Source organism: Molothrus aeneus, chromosome 2 (assembly GCF_037042795.1).
Source record: "Molothrus aeneus isolate 106 chromosome 2, BPBGC_Maene_1.0, whole genome shotgun sequence".
Classification (NCBI taxonomy): Eukaryota; Metazoa; Chordata; class Aves; order Passeriformes; family Icteridae; genus Molothrus; species Molothrus aeneus.
Window position 1 is genome coordinate 111,466,618 of NC_089647.1, and position 27,823 is coordinate 111,494,440.

General features: G+C 44.5%; 1 protein-coding gene across 2 annotated transcripts in view; it reads right to left on the reverse strand.

Annotated features, from left to right (window-relative positions):
- The window catches only part of AGPAT3 (1-acylglycerol-3-phosphate O-acyltransferase 3), an 88,829-nt gene extending 65,050 nt beyond the window's left edge, over positions 1-23,779 (reverse strand). The window contains exon 1 of one of the 2 annotated variants that reach the window (XM_066545516.1): positions 23,711-23,779. The gene's annotated coding sequence lies outside the window, so the exon portion shown is untranslated. Of the gene's footprint in view, positions 1-23,093; positions 23,327-23,710 lie in introns of those variants that run through there. The other variant, XM_066545515.1, reaches the window with a different exon arrangement.
- Positions 23,780-27,823: the final 4,044 nt, after the last annotated feature.

Sequence of the window (27,823 nt, forward strand, 5' to 3'; positions counted from 1 at the left end):
AGCACTGCAGAAGACAGCAATACAAGGAAACAGCTGCTGAATTGGATGCAGAAGCAGCCCATCATGTGGGGAACATTTTGGTGCAGTGTTCTTGGCCAAAATCCTCATCCCCAGCCGAGCACATCCTCCAGCATGAAAGGAACAAGCACATTCCCCATGGAAATTCACAGGCATTCCAACTCCAAAGTGCTGGCACAGCAAATCCTAAGGCTCTTGGTTCTGCACATGCAAGTAATAACAAGGCAGAAAATATTCTGTAACACGTGGCAAATATCAAGGGAAACACATATCCATGATTCCAGCCTTGAAAGGACTGCAGTTGTGTGCACCCAAAAGTGATGAACTTGTCACATGCCCACATCTGTATTTCTTGAGACCTGCACAAGTTTGAGGATGGTTTTTACAGCACCTTGAGGTCCACTGGCCTTAAATCTGTACTGTTAATTTCACTCATTAATTTTTCATAAGTCTAAATGCAATATGAAATTCAAGTCTTTTCTATAAAATTATTTTATAAAACCCTTAAAAAAATCCTCAGAACAAAACAAGAGTATGAAGCACCAGGTAGGGCCTCTAGACCCTATACATGCTCACTTCCATAGGCAAAAACATCTCCAGGAGAGGCTCCTACAGGTGAGGGATGCAGAATCAGGAGTTCAATTTCCTCCTCTCCATGTGAAGGCAAAAACCATCCCTGGAAGTGTTCAAGGCCAGGTTGGATGGGGCTCTGAGCAACCTGGTCTAGTGGAAGGTGTCCTTGCACCCTCAGGGGTGTAGGAATGAGATGACCTTCAAGGTTCCCTTCCAATCCCTCCCATTCCATGATGCTATTGATGATGCTATGAAGCACAAAGCAGAAAATTACAACTGCAAGTGTACATGTGCTCCAAGGGATCTTCACAACACTCAATCTGTTCCACCAAGCAATTTTTATACTTTGAGGAACAGAAGTGGGTTTATATTCCTGTGCCAGACTGACTGGTCCTCTCCTTTTTCTTGGAAGTAAAAAAAAACCAAAAACACCTTCTCTCAATTCTGTCAGCACAGAGATAAGGATCTAACTTCAGAGAACTGCAAGTAACTCGACCTTTTAATTTTTCCTAATGCTTCACATGTGTCCCATCAGTAGCAGACTAATGTTTTCCTTATTTGTTCTTTTCCTGCACAGAAGAAAAGAGCTTTCAGTCTGTGTGAAAGACGATGCCTTGGGCGCTCCCCATGGGCCTCTTATTGTTCACTGTGACTTATTTCTCCTGCTGGAAACTGGAGACTCATTCACCAGATTTCTCTGGTGACAGGTATAATAAGAGACAAGCAGATAACTTCTGTTGCATCTCTGGACACCTGCTCTGAGAGGGTTTTCTGTTCCTGCACACTGTTATTTGAACACATATTTGACCTTTCCAAGGCAAGCTCCAGTTTTCCACAGAAAAGCCTTGATCTGACTGTCAAACTGAAGGGTGGTAAAAAACCACTTGTTCTCCTCAAATACCTTCCAGCATTACCTTCATGAATTGAGAAACCAACAGCCTCAAGGACTTATTTCCAATCCTGCAAAACACAGGGCTTAAAGCAAACAGGGCCTTACTGTTGTAATACAAATACAACTGTGGTACTGCCTATCAGGACTGTAAAAATACAGAGCCCAGTGAAGGAGTCCTGCTGGTTTTTTCATGAGTTTTTTTCCACTTTCCCCCAAAAAAAGCCTTGACAGGAACCTGGAAAAGCAAAGCAGCAGATTTTTTTTAAATTCTAAATGCTGAGCCACTGAAAACTCAGGGAGGGCTCTGCATACACAGCAAATTCCTGAGCCTGGTGAGACTCAGGACTTGAGATCATTGCTTCCTCTAAAGTCAGCCTGAAGAGTAGAACCATACTAACAGGCTTCTAGTATTCACTCAGTGGCTTTCAAACCAGTCAGTAACTCTACCCAAAAGGCATAAAAATTAGGTCCTGAAGAAATGGTGAAGACGAAAACATGCACATGAGGTTTTGGGGCAGCTCTGGAGCAAGGGAATGAAGAGCAGATAAAGAAAACTCCATCAGAGAGGCAGGAGAAGCAATGGGAGTGACAAAGATGCTGGATGAAACTACAAAACAAAGAGGTCACAAGCCACATACTTCAGCAAAGACCAGCATCCCCTGGAACAACTTCCCAAGGGCCAAAAATTACAGTTTTTGTAACCAATAATTTTTTAAATCAAGTTTGGAAGCTTTCCTTGGAGAGAAATTGCAGTTTGCACACAGATTTAGAGACATGGGTTCATACCTGGGATAATTCCTACACCCTCTAATTTTGGCTTGTGACTTGAGAAGCCAAGGGGTGGCTCTGCAAAGGGATGAGGGAATGAAAAAGGAAAAGGAAAAGAAAGTAAGAGAAAGTACAGAAAAAGATACAGAAGGAAACAAAGAAACCATCCTGATAATGATGAAGAATGAGTGAAAGCAGCCTAAAAAGATAAAAGTATGTATGCAGTAAGTGGATTTCTTTTAGTAGAAGATGTGTGGGAGAAAATAAATTGAATAAGAGAAAACAATTCTGTGCAGGAAACAGTTCTGGGGCTGGAGCAGGGCAAGCAGGGGCCATGAGGGAAAAAATGACAACTTTATTTGCTTTTTCTCTCAGATCACTGAGTATTTCAAGGATGACTTTTCCAAGCACAAAATTTCCTGTACCAGAGACAGGGAGCCTGGGTGCAGCTGGCCATGCAACACACTGAGCAGTGCTGAGCTGAGCAGTCAGTACATAATCCCAAATGACAACAAGCCAGAAAAATGCTACATATTCACCCTGACTCTTCTGGGTGACAAATCCCCTGTTCCAAGCAAAAAGTGGGAGCAGATGCTCTTTTAAACTCACTTTATTCCTCTCCCTGCTGCCCTGATCAATACAGCTGTTGTTCATTTACTTTTTTTAAGCTCCACGACAAGGGAAAGCAGCGAAACTTTACCTGGACACCAGCTCTGGGGGGGATCAGATGTGTGCAGGCATTGTGATCTATGCAGAGGGAAAGGGGACACCAGGAACAGGGACACAAAAGCAGGGGACTGCCCAGCCAGGCTCTTTCTGCTGCCTTCTTTAAGCAACAGCTACAGGATCCAGTAACAACAACCAAATTAAAAGGGTTTGCCACACAGTGGTGTAAGTTCAGGTCCTTACAGCCAACAGTAGCTCAGGTGGAAAACTGTACAGGACAGATCAAAACATCCTGGCTGATTCCTTAGGCACAGAGGCTTCAAAGCAGGCTGGTTTGTCTCGTTTACAGCTCTATCAATGAAACCAATCAGCCTCTCAGAACACAGCAAGAAAGTTTATTTAGGGCAGCACAGCAGGCTCCTCTCACCTCTGCCAGGCATGGGATGGCAGCTTCCATGGACACAGGATCAATTCCCCCACCAGATCCAAGTCTACTCCTACCTTTGCTCTAAAAATCACATCCAGCAAAGCACACAACCAGAAACTTCCAAGTGGATAAACACTGCATAAAAGCTTACAGCAGCTGGCTATAAACTAATTGATGATAAATACTGTGATACCTTTTGAGCCCCTCCTTGTTCTCTAACTCAGCTCTGCAAGACACCATTCATGTGAAGGGCAATCTGAATATTGTAGGTTTCAGATACAGTTTGCTTTCTTTAGTTCCTGAATAAATTAAGATTCATCCATACTATGTATGTATACCATTTCTTGTTTTCAGGTAAGAAAGTGATATTTAATATTAATATACAATATTAATATACTCTGTCTTAGGCAGAAAATGCACACAGCATCATATGCACACAAAAAGCCATAGGCAAAAACTAACTCAGGGAAAATAAGTCTGCTGAAAGTCTTAGGGAAGTAAAAACAGGCAGCTTTACTACATCCTCTTTTGCTTCCACCTATATGTTTCATCCACTGAGGAAAACAAAACAAAACAAAACAAAAAACCCAAAAAACACCACCAAAAAAAAAAAAGAAAAACAAAAAAAAAAAAGATACAAACCCCCCTGCAATAAGCAGAGATATAAAACAAAACCATGTTTTGCCTCCCACCAATCCCACAGAGTCTCTTTGCAACTGGTGCAATACTGCCCTGGATCAGCTCAGAGAGCCTCACCCTGCACAGAGTGGTGCCAAGCAGTGCTCACTCTGGAGGTATCAGAAAAAGCAGAAAAAGCTCTGCTCGTGTACAGATAGACTTGAATTACTCCAGAATGACTCAAGGAGAAGGGAATAATTATTCCTGAGCACTAGAGACAGCTGGCAATTTACTCACACCACATGCAGAAAGACTTCTGAGCATTCAGCAGCACAGTCAAAGAGATTTATTCCTTCTTCCATGTGCCTCTGTCCCTGTGCTTCCAGTCTCTCTGCTCCTGGGAGCTCCATTATCTGTGTTAAAGTGTACTCCTTTTTAATCTACCTACTGCTTTCCAGATTCAATTCACAGCACGGATTTTAAAGTTTTAAAATCAAAGGGAAATAAAAAAGAAATCACATTTGACCATAGGAAAGTAACCCTACCCAAAGAAGCAAGTTGGGGTTTTTTTTCTCTTTCTCTGTATAAAATTTCTAAACACAAAGAAAGGCAGTGGATAAAAAAAGACAAATGAACAGTCAAATCCAAAAAAAATCAGATTTCTCCTTGTCATTCAAATTTGACAGATCTGGGTCCTGCAGTAAGACTGATTGCCTTCAAGCTCCACCAAAAAGACTCAACGGCATCCACATATCAGTAGCCTCTTTTCACACCTCCTTGTCAGCCTGAGTACAGGGTTAAGTTTTCCCTGATTCTCATTTTTCAGGTGCCACAAGACTCTAAAATGGAACAGTAGAGCCACTTCCTACACAAAGAAATTAAAAAGAAGTGAGGTGCCTCTCTACATCCATCACATTCATTTATTTGCATACAGGAAGCAAAAGATGTCTCCTCATTATCCTCACAGGGAAGAGAAATACATGAATAAAGACAACTTTTCCTTAGTGGATGGGAAATTTAAAAAGTAACTGCTGTTTCAGGAATATGGAATCCAATCCATAAAACAGTATTAGTAACTAAAGGTTAAAATATTTACTGGCACATGGAAAGCAGAATTCCATGCTGACAGAACATCCCAAGTACAGCACACTCAGTGGTAAATAGATTAAGACCACATATTCACTCCAGAGGTGACATGCAGGGGAATTGTAGTGACAGGACAAGGAGTAACCAGTACAAACTGAAAGAGGAGAAATTTAGGTTAGGTATGAGGCAGAGATTCATTACTGTGAGGGTGGTCAGACACTGGAACAGGTTGCTCAGGAAGGTTGTGGATGCCCTGGAAGTGTTCAAAGCCAGGTTGGATTGGGCTTGGAGCAACCTGGCTCCAGGCTCCTGCCCATGGCAGAAGGGTTTGGACCAAGACCATCTTCAAGATCCCTTCCAAGCCCTGGACATTCTATGGTTCTGTGAGTGCAGCTTTTCTTTAAGGAGTTCCCAAATTCACTTTGCCCTCCAGCCCAATCATCACCCTTGAAATATCAAATCCCAAACCACTTCCAGCAAGCTGAGAAACGAGTTTGCCCCATTCTTCCCACCCAAGAGCTGCTGTGGCATAGACCCACAGGAAGCAGCCCTGGCTTACCTAATGGAGGGATGCTGCTCCAGGAAAGAGGAACCACAGGAGGAATTCAGGCACAGCCAGGGGAGCAGCTTCCCTGGCCTCACCAACACCTTCTGAGCTCAGCTTCAGTGCCCCAGAGGGATGGCCAGCTCCACCTTCATGCCCTCTCCTAAACCCAGGGATCTTTCACCAAGGGAGTGCCCCAGAGTATCCCCAGCACAAGGTATGGCTGCCTGCACACCCTGCTACCTCCAGATGTGTCCAGCTGCAGGTCAGAGGATGAGGGAGGCACTGCTGGGATGGCTCAGGGAGGAACAGCCAGTGAGTTCTGAGCATGTGTAAACCACCCCTCACGTCCTTCACAGGCCCAGCTGCAATCTCATGTTGCTTAAAATATAAATACCCCTTGGAAAAGGCACACAACCAGGCCAAAGGGCACAGGTAAAGCAAACACACAGCTGCCCTCTGGACCTCTGACAGGTTTTTTTTTATGGTCACTAGGCAGGGTTATGGTTCCTCACCAGTGCATTTTGCCAAGAGCCAGAATTGGCTTTTCAACCCCGTGTCCTGCCCCACTGCCCAGCCCTGCCCACAGCACTGCAGGCTCAGCTGTCACCTCCTTCCCAAGCTAAATCCACTCCCTGCAAGCTTTACCAACCCTGCTGCCAGTGATCTGTCACACCACAGAGCAGCATTTCATTACAACCCTCAAACACCATTTGAAATATTCAGAAAGCACGAACTACAGTATTACTTACCCATTACAATTCTATAACACACTGCTCTGAGACTCTTTTTCAATGTAGATACTGGCAAACAGAATATATTTTGAGCCATATTCAAAGTAGTGGCTGAATTTTAGACAAAGAAAATTAGGTAAAAATGAGCAGAATGCCTTCTGAAATCACGCACTGATTTCCCACTACTGCATTGAGCATTTGATGCACTTCAAAGGAAAGATTGTTTATTTCCAGCAGTGCAATAACCTGGATTTTAACTTGTGCCCATCTCTCTAGTGACCATCATTTTAAATGCTGGTCACTAGAGAGATGGGCATGATTTACTGATCTGCAGGGAATATTTCTAATTACTAATTTCTAGGTTTAAAGCTCTGCTTAGCAATTGATTCTTAAAACCAGCCAACTCTGCTCCTGTCTTTCTCTTGGACACGGAAAAAAAACTAAGAGAAAAGGAATATATATGTAAACTGCCCACCCTGCAACTTCTCCCCTTCCATCCTATGCCTTGCCTCCCAGAAGGGTTTTCAAAAATAGGAAATTCTCAAAATACAGAACAACTGAATCTATACAGACCTATATAAGAGGAGTCATAACAAAACCAGAGTCTTAGTGACCAAGTAACCTGCAGTACCTTAATATCTGAGAGGTGTTCAGACAAAAAGAACAGCAACATTCAGAGACTCCTTGAACCTTACCCCAATTTCTCCTACTATCTACACTCATCTTTCTTTCCACAGCTCAGGATGGTTGTCATATTTTTTGTCTTAAGGCAGTGTGCAACAGTTTGCCCCTTTTGTAAGTCCAAATCACTCTTCAGGAATGGTGATAAAATTTAGAGTAAAAAAGCAACTTCATTCAGGACATACAGGAATCTTAAAATCAAAAAGACTTAAACATTTATCAAGTGTTATCCTCTGGATAACAGAGGATTGGAAAGCACAGAGGTGCAAGTGATTTTTGTTAAGGAATGACTTCTCTCTTCACAGGACAAATATTTTCCTGAAGCTGCTAATCACTGGAGTTGTTTTATTTTGTTTCTTCAGACCATCAGAGCTACCACCACAAAGCTATCACACAGTGTTTAGTTTGGAAGTATTGTGTTAAAAGACAATGGGAAAGTAGGGGGAGGAAATAAAAATCTCACCATACCAATCACTACCCTATTCCTCTGCCTTGATCATAGCAGAGGAATTATATTTCACTGAAATGGGGATAACACTGGGGGCCAGAAACAGGGGAGACAGCAAGCAAGCACTTTATAGGCATTGCTCAGCTGCCTGTAAACTGTTTAATGCATAATAAAAAACTTGATCACAACAATAATGAAAATACTAAGGCTTCCAGCACTTGCAGTTCCATAAGTATCTATCCTTCAAGGCACAGCACTCCTACTGCTATGCACCTGCATTTTTGCAATGTTCCTTTATTATAGATTACTCAGAGACATTAATTTCAGAGTGGTTTTAGAGTCTTACAGCCATGAAATCACAACTTCAAGACAATCAAATAATCTCAGACTGAATTCATGCACTGACCTATGGGTGTATCTGCATATTGGAACTTAAAGCATTTGGCTTTGAACACACACAGGGAGGCAGGGAGATGAAAAGATGGCTGAGGTTGGAGGAAAAGGATTCCAGGTTAAAGGGCAGAGAAAAGTTGCTCCTTGAACTTCTAACCAACATTTATGGAAGAGATCTGGGTTTCTAAACATAGCACCAAGAGATGTTTTTAGATGTTTCCAACACACACCCACAACATCCACACAGGACTGGCAGATGCCACACGAGACCATTGGGAAACCAGTGCCCTTTGAGAGAGGTGGCTCCAGGCCAGGAGAAATACCCCAAACTACCTAAAGGGAGATGCCCAGCTAGACAAGCTGTGCCACAAGTCTCTACAACATTTAATTAAAGCAGAGATAACAGTTTAAACCAGCCTGGTCCCTCCATCCTGTTCCTTTCCAGACAGTTCGTTTGGTGGATGGGCACATGACTTCAGTGTGCAGGAAAAAAGCTGCTGTCTCAGTGTAAATATTTTTAATATTTTGCCTGGTATCAGTCTGTCTGAATAAATAGTGACCACGAGAGAAAGAGCACATAATAAAAATCTGATCTGCACAGGAGGAAAATAGAAGGTAGAACAGGAAAGGTCTAGGCTTTCACAACATCAAGGGATTTATAACACTATTTCCCTCTATTACTTTGTGAGAGATCATGGCAGTTTCTCTCTCTCTTAAAAAAAAAAAAAACAATCAATCAAGCTCCAGTATGAAAAAGCATACATTATGAACTCAAATCCCCTCCAGGTTTTAGATATCAGACATTACATATATTAACTACCTGATATGCACACTTCATGCTTTTGGAAAGTGTTTTCTAACCTCACAGAGCCATCCTGCCCTCCAAGGCCACAATGATTGCTAATGGGAACTACCATGACATGGTGAACAAAGGTGACATCTTGTAGACTCCAAACACTCTGCCTTTATTTACTTGAATGCTTTTTAAGTTTACTCTGCTCAGTGGCAATAATTTTAAATTTCAAGTTCATGCTAGCAATGAAGCAGGTCAAAACAAAATATGTCCATGTCTGATCTACAGAAAAAACACTATGCCAAGGGGAAATGGTTTTGTTTCCCCTTTGGGCTTTATTACTTTCCCCAACACATTTCTGTTAGTCAAAAGTACATTTAATACAAAACAGAAATTAGTGTTCTGAAGTCTGAAATGAAACCATGTCAGGAAAGCCAATCACTGCCAATGGGAAAAACCAAGTAAAAATTAGTTTGAACACTCCAGTTCTTCTGACTTCTATGAGCAGTGCCCAGCAACCAAAACATGCCCATACAAAATGAATCAGCCCTGACTGAAATTTGATTTTTGACCCGATTACATTCTTCCTCCCAAAATAACCTCTCATTAAAGAACTAAAAAAGCAGCAGTCAAGAACTGGCCAACATAACCAAAATCTTTAGTGGTTAGCACAGCCCCCTCCACATGCAGAAACTCTCACTTCCATCACAGGAACTGCAGAGCTGCCTGTGATAAGTTAACAACTGAACAAGTTTCAAGATAGGATTTCTACATAAATTAGGACTGCGTCCAGACCCGAGGCAGAAAACTAGGACTCCCAAAAAAAGGAAGAGATAATGCATCCTAAAAAATGGGCAGCAGCTCTTAAATGGCTGTAGGAGCCTCTTGGCCTCTGACAAAGCAGCACCAAGTGCCTTGGTGGGACACAGGGGGAAAGAAGCAGCAGAAAGAACTCCATGAGTTCCTAGTGGAGAAAATAAAGAATTTGACAAACAGCACATTCAAGATGTGACAGAACCCAAGGAAGCAAGGCCAGGAGAGATGTGCCACAGGAATTTAGGACAAGACAGGCAACAGGAGTCCCAGAAAGCAACAGGTTGAAGAGATGATGCTGCACAGGCCCCACAGCATCTCCCTGGCACATTCCTCTCCTCCAACCCAGATCACCCTCTAGACCTGCTGGCTTAGTTCAGAGCTGAAAAAACAGCAGTGGCTGCCCAAATGTGGACCTGCTACATTCAGGCTGCCTACAGATGGACTTGGCAGAAAACAGCAGTCCCCACCCCATGGCAACATAAATGTTAAAGCCAAGAAAAACCAGGAATAAAGACCATTTTCACCCCCTTCATGCTCCTGATCATTCCCCCACACACAACTTGTACCAAAAAATGGTCAGAGGTACTGGAAAGAAAATCTGATCTGAGTATACTGGAAGGACAAAAATGAAGCCCACAAAGATGAAGCATTGCAAGGACAGTTACTGCATCTGTCATGCTGTGCAGCATTAAACTTACCTGCTTGTTACTGTAATTTGGCAACTGACTCTAAATGCCTAAAAAAGGGCCCTGACAAAACCCACAATAAGTGGGATGAAGCAAGGAAGAGAAGGAGGAGGAGGTGAACAAGAGAAAATTATACCAAGATAAGTTGGAGATGCACAATTTCACCTGTCTGAGAAGATCCACCCCTCTCTAGAAGACATGCAAGTTAAAATTTCAAGCAAAAAAGCTCAGTGCAGGAAAAAAACCCCAACTTTGTAATCAGGTTGTATCTTCTTGATGCTGTTGGAACTTGTTAAATACTATTGTTGTCAGCCAGACACGCCTGCAGAGAGGACCTGTACCAGTGCAGTGGGGACTTTAATTTGTGTAACAACTATTTGGAGGTTTAGAAGCACACAGCTAATGAGGAGTCACTGGCCATCCAGAGAAAATATGTACTGTGGAGTGCAGGTAACTGGCTTTCTGCTGCTCATACCCTCTCTCATATGTGTAATTCCACCAGATTTGTGAACTCCAAACACTACATTATCTGCAAAAAGTCTTCCAAGGTGGAGGGTCCAATTACCTCACAATAACATCCAAAATGCTTCCAGTGGACAGAACCCCATCTTAACGTTGACCTGGAATTAGGGTAGAAACACAGAAGGGCTCCCCTCTCAGAAGAGCATCTGGTATTTTGAAAACCAGCAAATTACAGATTCCCCCAACAGCTACTGAGTTATTAAATGGAGGCTCAGTTTATCCTAGTTCTGCCTGCTCTCTGTAGGCACAGGCCCTATAGCCAGCAACAGGAAAACTGAATTTCCTTGTGCTCAGGAGCCAAGTTGTGCTTCATTTACATTAGAAATACATTCATTTTTGAAGCTTTATTAATACACAGCTGATGAGGGCTCAGCACTGCCAAGGTGACATGCTGGTCATTGCACTGGGAAGAGAACTCCAAGGACAAGATGCTCCACTTGCACTTCCTTGCATGGAGCCTCCCAGATCGCCTGTGTTTTACCAACACACAGAGACCATATGTCCTGCCAAATAATTTTAGGCTCACCACACACCAAAGAAATCAATTCAGGAAGCTGGATGGTATTTCTTTTCTGCTCACACAGAGTGACAGACCATCACAGTCCATAAATTTGCTGGTACTTCATCTCAGATGCTTGCTAGCGAAGCGTTCGCTGGTGCAGGGAGCCAGGAACTTGACTCAGATTTTAATTCAGTGCTTATGGCTCTGCAAAACTCCTCCAGCACCCACCAGCTTTGTGCAATGGCTGCAATACCAAAAAGGCAAGCAGGACTGTGCTGTAGAGAGAACCAGCACCTGCATTTAAATTCTGCAGGCACTTCCCCAGCCTTTCAGCTTTTGTTCAGTGCCCTCCATGCATTCCTGGTAGTTACAACTCTCCTTTGGCTGGTCATCAGGAATTAACTGAGCCACAGAAACTCACTGAGAGCCCAAAGGCTGAAATAAACAGCAAGCCAACGGCACCATGGTCTTCCTGGTGCACCTGTTTTGAGGCTGATCTCTAAGGTCACCACCTTCAAGGCTTTGCTCCACCTTCTCCATGGAGCACACATGGATTGCAAGTGAATTGCTTCACCTTCTCAGAGAGGAAGATAGGGGCTGCTTCTTATCTGAAAGGAGCACTTGAAAGCAAATTAAAAATACCAATATCCTTCCCAGGGTCGTTGGATCTGACAGTCAGATCAGTGTTGCCCTGTGCTGGAATTCACAGCACGTGAGGCTCCAAGAGTGGAGCAGGGTTGGAACATGAGTCTCTCCCAGTATAAAATTTCAGAGTGTGCAGCTAAAGGAGGTTTCCATAAGTCACCTAACCCAGCTGTCCCCAGCCTTTGCCAGCAAAGCTCCTCCATCACCTTTTCCTTCTCTTCATCACGACTGCTAATTTCTTGCCCCCCACCCCCTCCTAGCTTTATTTTCTTTTTTTGCACAGCAACATAAGGGATGAGCAGGGAAAGCCAGAGCTCACATTCTTTGGATCTCCCCTGCCTCTTGCCACATCTCATAAGGGCTCATTTCCCACCAGAGACAAGGCACCCAGAAACACCAAACCCCAACTCTTCTCCAGCATCTGCCAGGATCTTTTCTTTTCGAGTCGCTTCCGGCAACATCAGTTTTACAACTCCTGCCTGGCAACAGAAACTTCTTCCAAGGTTCTGCAGCTCTCCATTCTGCATCTTAAATCCCTAAGCTGTCCTCTCTACAGCAGGCACAGACAGCAGTTCTCTTCCTTCTGCTCCTGCAGCAGGCTTTCAGGTATTCTCTACGTAGAACCAACTTGATTCTTTAAACCTTCCCTTTATCAATGTTTTCTAGACATCTCTGTGATTTTTTTTTTTTCCCACTCAGTTTTTCTTACAGCTTGGTCCACAGGAAAAGGTGCCTTCAGCTGCATGCCACAGTCCAGCTTATGCCAAGGAGAACCATTTTGCAAGTGTGTGGGTGCACCCTCATAAGGGGTGCTTGGTTTTTTTTCTTTTGGAGTCAGAGAGGAAGGAAGGGTTTGGGGCTTTTGGGCATCTTGACCCACATTCAAGTTTCAAACTGCTAAGTGGAAACACTATGTTTTTGGTTATTATCAAAACAGATATTTGGTAGGAATACAAGACAGTCTAGAGCTTTTTTCCCCTTTAGAAGTTTTGCCAACCTAGCTGTGTTAATAAACAGAGTTTAAAAAAAGCCTCCAGAGTAAATACAGAGGCACAAATGAATGCAGGCAATGGTATCACCAAAAATTGAGGCTGTTGTGATTAATTTTATTCAAAGAGAGGGTTCAAGAGTACCAGCAGAGTCCTACATTCCAGACTAACTGGCAATCCCACTAAAAATGATGGTGCCAACCTTTTTATTCCAGTGTTGGTATTCCTACTGCACTGGGGAAGAGCAAGGAGCCAACCAGAGACAGGAGGGAGCCAGTTTTATCTGCTCAGTGACAAAATCCTCCTGCCCAGGAGAGCTCCACCACTCCACACACTGCATCAGGCAGAAACCTCAAAAGAGAGGAACATGGCTCTGTCTCCTCTTTAGGGATCCAGGACAGTTAATGCTGGCCAACAAGAAAGGACAGGCCTGTGAGAGGAATGGGAGGAATGGGAAAAAAAAGGAGAAAAACTGTAAGTTGATTATTTTAGGTCACCCAGTAAAACCAAGGCATCTGTGCAATGCTGCAAGGTTCACATTTAGAACTGAATTCAGGAGGTTCAGAAGGCAGCTTACAAACACCACAAACACAGTATGCCTCAGACCATTCTAAATGCTTTTTGGCCTGAACCCATCTCATTAAAAGCCAGCATTTTTTTTTTTTTCCAAGCCCACCCCTCCCACATACCTCCCTGCCATAGGGCAGCAATACCACAGACATTTCTCTCCAAATTAAATCCACTTCTTCTTGAATGAAGAGGGTCAGGAGGATGAGGGCACTACACTTTACAAAAGGGCATTAAAAAATAATTATGCTAAACCATGTATCAGCACAAATTAAAGAGAGACAGTAAAATGCCTGCTTTCAGCTTGCTTAAACATTCAATTAAAAAAGCCATCTAGGCAAAATTTTATTAAAATAAATCAACAGAGGAAACGCCTGTTAAACCAATGTGAAACCACATTCTTTTGGATGTTCTTTCACTGAGAAGTAAATCTCCACTGCCATTATGAACTCAATCATGTTCTCAAAGGATGTGCCTTCCTTCACAGCAGCAATGGTGTGAAGAGCAACCAGGGCTAGTTTCACATGCAATGCCAAGTAATGCAGTAAAGCTTCTGCTGGCTTCCCTTGTAGAAAACCACATCCTCCTCCTCTCTCAGGCCCAGCAAGCCAAGTTACCCACAGATAACCCTTCCCAGCAGTTCATAGCTTCCTCTGGGAGACATAAGGACAGGTTTAGAATTGGAAGAGTTAGTATAGATGGATGTAATGTACAGCCTTTGCACCCTTCACTGCCTTGAAGGAAAAGCAAAAGTTCAACCTCCAGACCAGATCTACCAAAAAACATTGAGATCACTGCAGAAACAGAAAATGTTTAACGTTTAGGAGATTAAAAAATTGTGAAATACAAACAGTGCAAGACAAAAGAAAGGTAAGAAAGGATTATACCACTTGCTTTTGCTGTAGAGAAAGGAAAATGCTCATTACCTGAATGAAGTAAGGCTCATAATGGGTTGCATACAGCAATCCTGTTATCTCAAAGATGAACAGTGTCTACCTGGTTTTTACTGTGAAGTATAACTGAGGTGATGCTGTGAGTGCCCCTGGACTCATCACCACCACTTGGGTCAGCTCTTGCTCTCCAGCATGATAATGCTTCTGAAAAGCCAACACACCACTCCAGCAGTGCACTGGAACACACCAGAAAAAAACTATAGCACACAGACAGAAATGAAACTTCTCCTCATTGGAAAGTTGTTGGCAAAAGCTTCAAAGTTAAAAAAACAACCAGAAGCACCATCAAGAGGGTTTTGGTATAGGCAGAGCTGGACCCAGGAGAGCCTGCCAGCAGCAGCACACATCTAACACCATAAGCATACATTTTTAATTGACATGTCTTCATTCTTAGACTCTATGCTCCAAAAACCTTCACCATAAGTTATGGTCCTCAATTCACAGCCCCAGCTGCAGCAGACAAGCTGAAGCAATGCCATTTTTAACCAGTTTTTAAAGGTGAGGCTGAATGCCTTTTCTGGGGCTGGGCAGGACCCAGGCAGCAAGCAAGCACGTCTGTAGCAGGTCAGAGCCAAGGTCCACCCCACCTCATGACCCATCCCTGGCAGCAGACAGCCCCTGATGGCCAGGGAAGAGCAGAGGACCAGGGCAAGCACACTGTGACCCTGCTGCTGCTGCCCAGCATCCAGTGATCTGCAGCCAAGGCACTTCCCTGCTGCTGCCCTCTAAGCTCAGCTTAAGGCACCACTGCTGTTAGGCAGTGAGTGCAAACTCAGCCTTTGCAGAGCAGGCAGAGGGCTCACTGAGTGCTTTCTAATGAATATTTGGGCAGGAAAGCTTGAAAGGAATCAGCAGTGTTTGGCAGCAATAGGTCTTGTACAGAAGACGCTGGGGAAAAATGCAGCTGGAGTGTTAGGCCAGCCAGTTCAGCTTCTGCTGACAGAAACAACTCAACTTGAGACAATAAAAACCCAACTGAGTGTTAAAGTACATCCTATTTCAGATTAAGCCATCTCAATTCCTGAAAGATTATAGAAACAACATCCTTGCTACAGTGCTAGCTAAATATGATATACATCTGTTTGCAAGTAGTTGTCCTCTCCACAAGCAAGAGCAATACCACAGGCAAATTCAGCGTGAAAACCATTTACAAGTTTCAGAAGAGTTAGTTGTGAGCAGAGACTGCAAAAAGGCATGATCCTGTCCCCTTGCCATGGGGTGGCCAAGATAAAAACCTCAAAACACAAAAGCCACCTCAAGCCCATGATCCCAGGGATGATATTTCACTGAAAACTGAGATCAATAACAATCTGTAATCTGGCCCAAAATCCCATTGCTACTTATACATTTAGGCAAATGTACTTTACAAAGAAAGCAAGTTAAAAAAAGCCAAACAAACTCAAATAGAGAGGAGACTCCTGTGCTCCTTAGAAAGAGAGGGGCTCCAACCCTCTGTAGTATGAGTAGGCACAGGAAGCTGTCTGAGGAACCAGAGGCACCACCTCTGCTGTGACCACCAGAAAGAAAAAACACTGCTCAGGGGGTGATTTGGGTCACAGCCTCCTCACTGACCTCAGGAAATGAAAACCTTTCTTTCCCTTTCGCTTCAGGCCTCTTATAATTCAAACCTGACTAGCTACATAGTTAATAACCCAAGGGCCATCAGCATCAGAGGGATGCAAGACAGAAAATTCAGCTCAGACACACTGGTAAGGAGATCAAGGCTTCAGAAAGGTATTTGGAGCAAGGAGCCCCTAGAAAAGAAGACACTGTGCAGCATAACCTTGGGCCAATCAATCACAGCTGGGAGATGAGCCCTTGCATTAAAAAGCATTAAAAAGGTGTCAAACCTGGAGCTGCACATCCCTGCTCAGATGGGAGAACAACATCCACACTGAAACCTGCTGGAGGGTTACCTGCCTACCAAATAAACTCATTATGGTTGTGTTATTTAGCAGTAAATCAGCTGTTATCAAGACTTGGGTCCATAAGCAGTCTGGCCCATACCACTACCAGGACCATGAGAGCTGACCTAGCAAGAGAAGACTGAAAACTGCCAACACTAAGGCATGATATGAATTATGCCAAGAGGAAAGACAGGCTTCTTTTGAACCAGCACTGTAAATCACACATTTCCTCCATCGTGTTCCCCTGAAAAGACCAAATCTGCATCTGAAGTACCGACAACTTTGAATCTCCAGGGGGGAAAAAAAGCGTTCTTTGTGCAGAGTCAAGCTTCAGGGAATCTTGCAGCAGTAATTACAGACACTGCCTCCCCAAGCCATCTGGTGTGGCATTTATAACTCCTGGAAGGGCAGCAGGCAGAGCTGGTGGAGGAGAAGAGGAGACACAAGTATCTCAGCAGCCACAGCCAGGCTGCACAGCAAAGCTGTGACACTGGGCTGACCCAACAGGGACTGATGTCCTGGTGTGAAAAACGCCAATCACTTGTTTTTAAAGTTTTAAAAGTTTAATGATAATAAAATGGTTATAAAAATAGCAATCTAATTAGAGTAATAATAATGTGGACAATTTGGATTAGGACAATATGTGACAACAGAAACAAAGAGTTATGGACGTCTGGGTACCTTTTTCTGGGCAAAATAAGCCCGAAAAAGGACACACGTTAACAGAAGATTGACCCTTAAAAGCAATAACCTGTTGCATATTCATGATGCATAAATTCCATTCAAACAAAGGATTCTGTCTGGTCACTGTCAACTTTTTCCTCTGAATCCTAATCCATGAAGCCATGGCGTCATCATGGCTGAGCGAGGCAGGAAGAAGTTCATTTCTTCTGATAATGGGGCAAAAAGTTCTTTTTCTCTGAGGGATTTAGGTGTCCTGTGGCTGCTATCTTGGTGAGAGCCCTTCCTTTAAAAAAAAAAGTATCTTACATAGCATAGTTTCTATTTTAACCTTATGTTATAACCTAAAACTATATTTAACACACTACTTAAGAAAATTAATACAGCATAACTTTCTAACACAACACACATAATATTCATTTTCATATTTGCGAAAAGCCAATCATAAAATAGGCGTTTTCCACACTGGTTATCCAGACCTCCTTCAGCTGGCAGACACAGCTGGTGTTCAGGCAGCAGAGGAACAGTGGGATCTGCACCCTTTTCAGATCAAAGGAAATCAGGAGACCACCCTCAAGTCACACTAAGCAAGCCCAGCCTGGCAAGGCCCCAGTGGGAAGTTCTGGCCAGAATCTCATCCCACAAATGAGGGAACTTGTGCTCTGGAGCCAGTCTGAGCAACCCAGTTCTCACATCCAGATGGACATCCCAGATCACAGCACAGCCAACAGCTCCACACACCTCTCCTCCAAGAAGTGATGCCAGTGACGTGGTCAGAATAATTCAGAATGAGCTAAATCCATCCTTTATCAGGACAGGCACGCTCCACCCTGACCTACACACCTTCATGCTGATGACCACAGCATCTGCAGAGTGTTTCCATCAGCACAGATACAGATACAGATACAGACAGAAGAAGAGGCAGCAGGACAGGCTCACCCACCCTCTGCTCCCACAATCAGGAGTTCCAGCAGCAGGGCAAGCCCCGGGCATGCTGCAAATTCCACTTTCTCAGTACAGCTGGAGACAATGCCGATTAATTGTTTTGCCATCCATACAGAATTACTACAATACTCACTTCATAGGGTTGTCACAAGGATTATTTAACATCTCTGAAGAGCTTTGGAGAAGAAATAGTGGCTATTGTTCTCAGTACCATGGAATTGGGAACTATCTCACATGAATTTTGCATGACCGTGCATGTGTGACAGTTGCAGCACCAACAGATTATTTTTCTTCACCAAAAAAAAAAGCACCTCGCAGTAGCTCATTTACTCTGGGCAACATTTTAGTCAGAAATGCATTTTGTTCTGCTTGTTAATATATCCTAAATAGAGATCAACTTTGACTATTTAATTAATAGATTCAGGTGCTGTTTCTAGTCTCTGTTAATTAAGGGAAACACCGTGTTTTTTACAAAGAACTCCGTTTAGGCTGTCAGGGCTTCTAGCGAGCACACTATAATTACCTAAGCAATGCTAACACACAAGAACAACAAGAGGAGAAGAAAAGGAACTAAAAATGTCACTGAAATCTCATTTCATTTACAGCAAATGAGAAAGTCTGCAGGGAGAAGAGATGCTACACACAGAGTCCAATGTCATACTCCTTACCCCTGACCGATAAGCATCTCTTAGCATTGATACAGAACATTGTAGCAGTTTAAATTTTTTCCCCCCCCCGAATACACAGGAGCTGTTGGATTCTAAACGTTCTGCAATACACTTGGATCCACCTCATTGGTATGGAAAACTTTTACCATTTCAGTCCAACGTATAAGGAATCTATACACCTTTTCTTTCTCATAAAACACAGGGAAATCAACATCTACTTCAAGTATAAGCTCTTTTATTTCCTTCCTGAGCAGTCTGAAACTCCAGCAGTTATCACACAATTAGGCAACAAGGTTGCAACCCAGGGCATAGCCCATTTTGGCAGAGAAAACTACAGATTTCCACTACACCAAGCTTCAAATGATCTTTCAACTCTTTGGGGCACAAACCACATCTTTTGGTTTGGAAAGCAAACACCTAATTATTGATACTACTGCAAGGGAAATGACAGTATTAAGACTAGTCAGCACAACAGCTTTCATTCCCCATCCAAGAGGGAACAGAAAGCTTGTTCTCTTTATTTCATGCTGGCTCTCTACAGAGGAACTGACACCTATGGGTGCATAGAAAATGCAGCATTGCAGAAGAAAGCCTCACAGAGCCTAGGTCCCAAGTTCCCCAATTCCCAAGGGAGGAACAAGCCCAAAATTATGCATGCTTGCTCTCCCTAAAGTTACATACCTCAGAATAGCCACAAGGGCTGGGGGGAAAGAAAAAAAAATTTTAAAAAAAGCAACAGGAGCAACTGAGCTGTTTTACCAACAGCAAGGAGATGTACTACCAATTCCTGCTTTCCCTGGGGTTGTCTCATAAAGATCAACAACTTTGGAAAGTTCAACGTGCAAGACAACACTGATCCCTTCACAAAACAAGCACAAAACAGAAAGCAGAAAGGTCACTCTGATTGTCCCCTCTGCCCATCAGTATCCTCAGGTACCCTGAGCTGTGAATTATTTCAATACCTTCCAGGGAAAAGGCCAGGAAAGCTTCATCATAATTGCCACCCAGCAGTTCTTTGGTCAATGCACTGAACTCCTAAAACTATTTGGATTTTACTTGAGTTTACCTACCAAAAAGAGCCCATAGGCTCTCAGTTCTTTCTTATAACACTGAATACTCATTTGGACAAGAACAAAACCCAAGTCTCCTGCTTCCCAAGACAAATGTCCCATCCAGCACAGTTATGCTGGTCAGAGAGCTGCAAATACAATGCACAGCAGAAGGCAGAGCTGCTGCAAAGGACTGGATCCAAAGGCAGCACTTGTAGATTGGTCTTTACAAAAAAGACAAATATTTTTTCATCTTTGCTATGACTTGTGTGTCACACATCTAAGTGTTCATCTTCTCATCCCTGTCATGTCTTACATACTCCTATATGTGTCCAGACTCACGGGCACAAGGAAATGTTACAGATAAATCATAAATATAAACTGACTTTGGAGGCATTGAAAAAAAAATACATAAGCAAGGATTCACTTCCTTTTTAACCATTTGAAATTTGGACCTCTGCAATTAATAAACCAAGGTTGGTACACCAGCAAATTAAACACTTCCTAGATTATCTTGACTTTTCCCACAGGTGCCTGTCCTAGTGATAATCAGTCCCTAACTTAGGTGCTGACTCACGCCTGGAGTCCTACCAGGATCCTGCATCAGATGGCAAACTGATTTTCATGCAACACATTTAAGAGTATCTTCATCAAGCATGCAGCACAGGCCTGGGGATTAGTGCTCCTTTTTCTTATTTTATCTTGGTTAATATCATGGGTAGAGAAGAAACTTGGATAACGCCTTGAAATATCTCTCTATTCCCTTCCTTTTCATTTTGGTAATAAAAAAATGTTATCAATTACTTGCTAACAGCTACCCACAAGCAAAAGCTCCCTGGCCCTAATGTGGAATGCAAGTCTAGACAGAGAGTAGTTATTCCTGATGTCTCTGCACCAGAAGGTAGAACAGTCTGAGAAACAATCAAGCCCCAGGTTCTCTTTGGGTTTTGTCATTTCTTTTGTTCTTTACCTCCCAGCACTCTGGGTACCAATTGCCAAGAAACCTGGTCTTTGTTCAGGCACCAACTATAACCAGGCTACACATGCACTAACCAACCATGAACACTAAAAAACCCAGTGAAAGAACAGGACATTTTTAACCACTGCAGATGATAATTAAGTTTCTTCATCAGTACCCTGGCCATTCTTATTAAGAATTATGTTCTCATAAGCCAAAGCAGCAAGACTACATGCCACCTTTTTTTTTTTTAATTTGCAATGTAGAAGCAGAGTCCCAAAATTTATGGCTATCATAAATTTAGAACAGGTGAACTCATTACAGTTAACAGCAATACTTTATTCACTGGTTCCCCACAAAATGTAAGCCCGAAATCCAATTATTCTGCAACAGTTTTGTAAGTAAACAAAACACCATTTAGGATTTGAAAACAATGCATCTTTCTGCTAACAGAGGCAGAAAGGGAAAAAAAAAAAAGGAAGCCAGCACAAGACTATGCAATAATTTCAGTTTGTAAGAAGATTAACACAAAGCAGAAAGCTCTAGCTCTGGCTAGGAAAAGAACATATACTTTGTGCTAGCAGAGTTCCCTGTAATTGTAAGTGGAATTTTGTCCGGTTTGTTAATGCACCTCTTCAGAGATAAAAGAAACCACAAGGGGAAGAGGAAATATTCTTTTTTTCTGTCTAACATTACCTCAACTAAAGCCCATTCTGATTTCAGCCCTTGTCAGGCACAACTTGAGCACTCTCAGCAGAGCATTGTTAAACTGCACTACAAAGTTTTGATAAGTGGTCCTGCCATTTTTATCATGCTCAGCGGGGACAATCTGGTCAGGTGTTTTTCCTGCGCTTGTTGAATTCCAGCTATATTTGGAGACCAACTGTTCTCTGTCCTGCTTTCTCCAATTAACTGTGTGTATAAGGGTGGAGAGGTGAAGGTGGGAATCAGGCAAGAAAGAGATAATGAGACTTTCTTAAGAGTACATAAAGCTGCTCTTAGAAAAGGCTGAAAACCACACTGAAAGTAATGAGCAAAATCTTGGTCATGAAGGCTCAGTAACAATAGATGTGATAGGGAAAGAAGGCTAGAGTACACAGAAGGGAACCAAAAGCCAAGGGCTCCTGTGAAAGTTACAGGAAATAGTAGAACATTTACATTTAAAATCCAAGGGTCAGAACTGTTCGCAGCACAAGGAGTCCTGTAACAGCCCAGTGCTCAACTACAACTCCATTTAACTGCTCCATCTCCTACACAGCTGCAGTCTTGCAAGAAAATTAATGGAAACCGTACTAGTTCTGCTGCTTGTAGAATCAAACTTGAAAAAAAAAACCCACATATATCTCAGATTATGCTGAACTTCACCTAAATGACCTGTGGGTCGAGCAGAGTCTCAAGTGAAGAGCGTCATCACAAGAGAAACAGTGCCAAGTCAAGAGGAGAGCTTTACCACTCTGCTCCCAAACACGCTTGGCACATCAGCAATTCACTGACAGCAAACATGCCATCTTGGACTCCAGCCTGTTTCCCTTAGAGCAGGACAGGGGGAAAGGCCATGAAGTTTATTTTGGCCTTGAAATTAATGAGTAAGATACCACGATGAGCTAATGAGATTATATTATGCTGCTTTGAATAAGCAGCAAGATTCTTGGAAACTCTGACACTTTCCTTTCTCATACCACACAGGCTCTCTGCCTAATCAATGAGGAAATATGAAGACTAAAAGAGGAAAAAATATTGGAGGGGAAGAACATACAAGTGTGGCATTAAACAGGTAACCATCTCAACACAATACAATGTTGAAAGCTCTAAGTATACAGTGTATAAAAGTACTAAGTATACAGTGTATAAAAGCTCTAAGAGGATAATCAGCGTGCTTATTTATTTAGATGCCTACACCTTAGACTAACACCTTAATTTATCTATCAGCATGCTCTGAACAGAATCCAGGCTCAACAGCATCCCATTTGGTTGCCTCTCTCAGATCAATAGGGTTTGCTCTTCTCCATTTTGCACTCGCAAGCCGTGCATCCAGGCACAGCCCGGCTCTTCCGAAACGGGCTTTCCTTCTTTCTTTCTTTTTGTTTTAAACCGCTCCCCCACTTTTTGCTCGCTCCATCCATCCATCCATCCATCCATCCATCCATCCATCCATCCATCCATCCATCCATCGCACTCGGCGGGGACCCCAGCCGCCCTGCTCCCGGCATCGAGCGGCCAGCCTGCGCCTCCCGGGACGGCGTCCATCTCACCCGGGATGGGCAGGATGCGTTCCAGCCGGGACCATTGTGCCCTTCCCCGCACCGCCCCGGGTACCGCCCGCCGGCGCACAAAGCGCTGCCCCCGCCGGCGGCACCGGCACCGCCGGACCGAGCCGGGCTGGGCCCGCCGCGGCTCCTCCCGAGCCGCCGCAGCGGGGGCGGCGCGCCGGGGCCTTTTCGAAGGGGCTCCCGGCCGAGCCCCCGGCGTGCGGCAGCGCCGGGCGGGGATGCTGCCCCAGGCTCCGCCGCCCGCCTCCCCCCCGCATCCCGGTACCCGCGCCTCGCCGGCGGAGCGGCACCAACCTGCAGTCCCCGCCGCCGCCGCCGCCTCCTCCTCCTCCTCCTCGGGAAGAGCCGGAGCTGCCTCTGCCCGCTTCAGCCTCCAACCCCCGGCGGCGGCGGGCTGGCTCGGCGCCGCTGCCCTCGGGAGGCGGGGAAGGGGTGAGCGGGGCGGGCGGCTGCGGGAGCGTCGCTCATTGAGTGCGGCAGCCCCGGCTGTCGCTGCTGCCGCCGCCGCTCCCCGCAGCCGCTACTTCCTGTGCGGCGATGGTTCAGTTCCTCCCGGGCCGCTGGGGGCAGGAGAGCCGGGGGGCGGAGGAGGAGGAGGAGGAGGAGGAGGAGAGGGGGAAGGTCGGGTCAGATAGCGGGGGCGGCAGCGGCCGCCGCCGCCGCCGCTCCTCCCGCCCAGCGCGGCTCCGCCCCGCAGCGCCCGGCCGGGGCTCCGCGCTGCCCGCGCCGCTGCGGGACGCGATGCGGCGGAGCCGCCCCCGCTGCGCCCGCACCGCGCCCATCGCCCGCTGCGCCCTGGGGAAACCACCCCGCGCTCCGCTCTGCCGGGGGTGGCCGTGGGGAGATCGCCCAGCGCCGGGGGCGGGAGAGCGGCTCCCCCGCAGCCCCACCGCCCGCCCCGTGCCGCTCACCGGAGACATGGCTCTGGCTCCCGCCGCTGCCCCCGTGCGCGCCCGCCCGCCCGGCAGCGCATCCCGCGGCACGCACGGAGGGAGGGAGGGAGGGATGCGGACAGGGAGGGAGGTGCCCGAGGGCCCGGCCCCGCCGCAGCCGCCCCGCGGGGCTGGGAGGGAGCGGGCGGCGCCCGGCTGCGGTGGGCGAAGCTCCGGGAGCGGGGTCTGTGTGTGGGGAAAGGCGGGCATGGAGCCGTGGGGGATCGATGGCGGAAAGTGCCAGTGAGGCAGGGAACGGGCACGTAGCGGTGTTGATAAATGGCACGGTCCCGGGGCGGATGGAGGGATGGGGGCTCGGCTGCAGATGCTCCACGCGGTGTAAATCCGTGCCCTGCGTGGCGGAATCGCTCCATGGAAGGAGGAGGATCTCACCTGGGCTATTTGATTGGTGCAAATGTGACACCAACAGACTGACGGTGTCTCTTTGTTCCTGCACATAAACATAAAGGAGCAGGTCGGAACACATCAAAGGCTGTGCAAGTTCGTTCTGTTTTGCAGAGTAAGTGTTAAAAGATGATGGTTTTGTTTGGACTCATACTCGTTCTCCTCAGGGTGTGACGGGATTACGTGTAGGGTCTGTCCTGGCCAGAGAAATTCAGCATGAAGAGGTTTTTATGGGCAATAATGAGTTGAGATAGGGAGGTCTTCCTCTGCTTTCTTGGATGCAGCATGGCAAGTGTCAAAGCTTGGAAGCCAAAACTTTCCTTAAAAACAAAGGGGGGAAAAAGAAGAAAAGAAAAAAAAAAAAGGAAGAAAAGAAAAAAGAAAGTTGAATTGGAGCAACATTTTAAAATACCAGTTCCTAGTGCTACCCTTCAAACACCTTACTGATTCCACTAAATAATTAGGTATAATCTCCAAGATGGTGAGTGCTTGCAGCTCTTAACAGTTTTTCTTCAACATCACATGTGTTCATTACCTCTGAAAGATACTTCCAGAATACAAATTTTGAGGAGATTAACATTTGGCAGTAATATGGAAAGAGAGGGTCATAGTGTTCTCTGAATCTTCACAATAAAGCAAATGTTACCCTCAGCAGCTATGGCAGACCTATTAAAAAAAAAAAGTGGATGTAACTGTGATTTAGGTTCCAAATGTTCTCCCTCTTTTGCCTGTGATATATGACATTCAGAACATCATAACTCGACCTACTTTAGAAAAGTACACACAAGGAATACCTAAATATTTATGTTCTGTGTTTACTTGAAGTGCCATTAAATCCCTTTATTGCTGTGCCCTTACTGCCGTCCCAGAAACTCTCAACTGGTTTCCAGCTGTAGTAGGGGGCAGAGATTTCTGCCCTTAGGTCAGGTGGGTGTGTTGCTTTTCCTTCCCTCTCTGTCCTGCAGCACAGCCTCATGTGAGGCTGCTCAGCCCACGCTGCCTTGGCCAACCACAGCCCCTTTGGCTGATCTCCTGTGCTGATGTGGCTTTGCAGGAGGCTGCCATGAATTCCAGCAGCCTCCCTGGCTTCCTGGACAACATCACAGGTGTAGTTCAGTCCTCCCATGGAATGGACACAGGACAGAGGCAATTCCTCTCTGAAGTGCTGAGCCTCCTCTTCATTTTCCACACAGATTTTTTCAGCTCATTTTTTTCTGCAACTTTTGTGTTTGGAGAAGCATGCTCATAGAGTAGAGCTTCAATTTTTTTTCTCTGTGTGAATTTTAGTGTTCCTCACAAATCCTTTTCCAGATAAGATGTCGCTCATTCAGAGAAATGATCTCATAGAAGTAGCTCGTGGCAGTTTGACTGCAGAAAGGGAGCATGATGCAATTCTTCAGTCAGAAAAATACTCAGATTGTATCACCAACAGGATGACAGTTAAGCTTGCCTGACCTGTTTCTGGTCTACCCAAATTTTAACTACAGCAAAGTATAAATTCCCTATATTATTACATACTGGCAGTCCTACTTTGCAGTGCTTATTGTGTCCAGTGAGAGTGTTGTGCACATAAAAATCAAATGATCAAAAATAAAACCTGAAATGATGATGCATTCACAGGGTATTTTAACATAAGACAGATAAAGAAAAAAAAAAAGAAGGAAATACTTTTAAAGTTTAGAAATAAAAATGGTGAACACAGAAACAGCTTTAACAGCTTTTTAAAAATCCCCAAAGGTAGCACTTACAAAGTTTGCCAAGAAATGAGTTGTTCATATTCCTGCTCTGCTGTGTTCTGACATCTCCTGGCAAATGACATCTTCTCTTTCTCAGCACTTAAGAGAGCTCTCTGAAGTTCTGGCCATTACCTCTGGGGTGAAACTGAGAGCAGCTGTCCTGATATTCATCCATTATCATCTCCAGGATTAAAATAAACTCTTCCACAGAGGAGTTTGCTGTGTGTATGAAGCAAGATTTCAAATAAAGCACTACCAACCTTTTCAATTGAGCAAAATCCCCTTAAGTAGATTTTAACTGCTTTGATGTGTTAAGAGCATGAGTGAAGCAGTTATTTCAGAGAACCCCAACAAGTCTGCAGGGTATTCTGGAAAGAAAGTCTCCTGCACTGATCTTCACCTGTCAGTTTTTCTGAAAGCGTGAATATCATCAGAAGCAGATTTTCTCTTCACCTGAAGAGACTCTCTTAGTACCCATTTCACCTGCTAGAGCCCCTGCCTCCCCAGATCTCATTCTGGCTTCTCAAACCGTTGGTTAGAAATCACTGGAGAAGGTTTTCATATTAGTTTTCAGTCCTGAGCTGTGTCTAAGGCATGTTCAACACCCTGGTGCAAAGGCAGCTCCTCGTTGTTTCCAGTCAAGGGCAGAGAAGCCCCAGTTCCCATCTGGAGTGAGCAGAACCCTGGCAACCACTTGAATATGGGTACAACAGGTCCTGCACGAGCTGCTGAAGGGTCAAGGAGACTTAAAGCTGACACTGGACTGGGACTCATCTATTCTTAAAAATGATGGAGTGCCCCACAAGCACAGATGCACAGCTTTGGCCACGTGTGTGAAGCACAACAGCAACAACACTCATCTTCTGGTGTTGACACATCCTGTCCTAAGTTTAAGCTCTAATTAATTTGAGGTCTCAAGAAAAAGCAAATGCTGACACAATGCATTAATGTGCATGTGATACAAAAGATGGAGAAAGCCAGAATTCATCTCCTGAAGTGGTTAATGCTTTAAATCCAACCTAACTGAATATCTTGCCAAATGTTCAGCATTGCTTTCCACTCATTGCTGCAAAATTCCCTGTTTTGCTGTGTTCCTGGCAGGCTTGTGCTGTTGTTAATCACAAATGAGCAGAAACCTGCATATGAGCACAGCTTTCTACCAGTTACCTGAAAACTCACTGCTGTTAGAGCTGAAATTTCTTAACGCATAAAACTTTTTTTTTTCCCCTTTTTGGAAAAGTGTAGTCAGCTTTCATTTGGCCACTTTTGAGTTACACAAGCATTAAAAAAAGTCCTAAAACTATTTACAAAGACTTCCAGTATGGTAGAAGAAATGACTAGAAATAAAGAAGCTGCAAGCTAAAAATACATATATAGAGGGCATTTCAGAAGGGACTGCTGATTTGGAGTGCCTGTGTACACTTCAAGGGCCCAGCTTTTCAAAAGCTGTTGAGTTTGTATAAACAGTTCCCTTCCAGATGTCTCTGTTATATATAAGCTTGTTTTTTTTCTCTCTCTCTGTCCTCTCAGATTTAGTGTTAGCTCAATTGGGAATGAATTCAGAAAGTCTGATAGAGTTGCTTATGAGACTGGAACACAGGAATTCCTGTTTTAGGAATGCCAGATGATTTTAGCCAGAGGTGACATCTCTAGATTTTCATCTCCATGTGCAGAGTTTAGAAAACTTCAGGCAACTAAGCAGAATTTAAGCAGGAAACTGAGGCCCCTCTGTGAGGTGGGAGGTGTGGAAGGCAGCTTAAATTCCTTTTGTGCACTTTAAAGGCCTAAGTGCTTAGCTGCTGTTGTGGTTGGAAATGGACTTGAAATCATATTAAATCCTAGTGTAGTTTAATTTGGATTTTCCTGATGCCTTGTACATTTCTTTGGATGAAATCATAATGAAAATATATATTGCCAGCAGCAGATAAGTATGTGCATATGCTTTACTTGT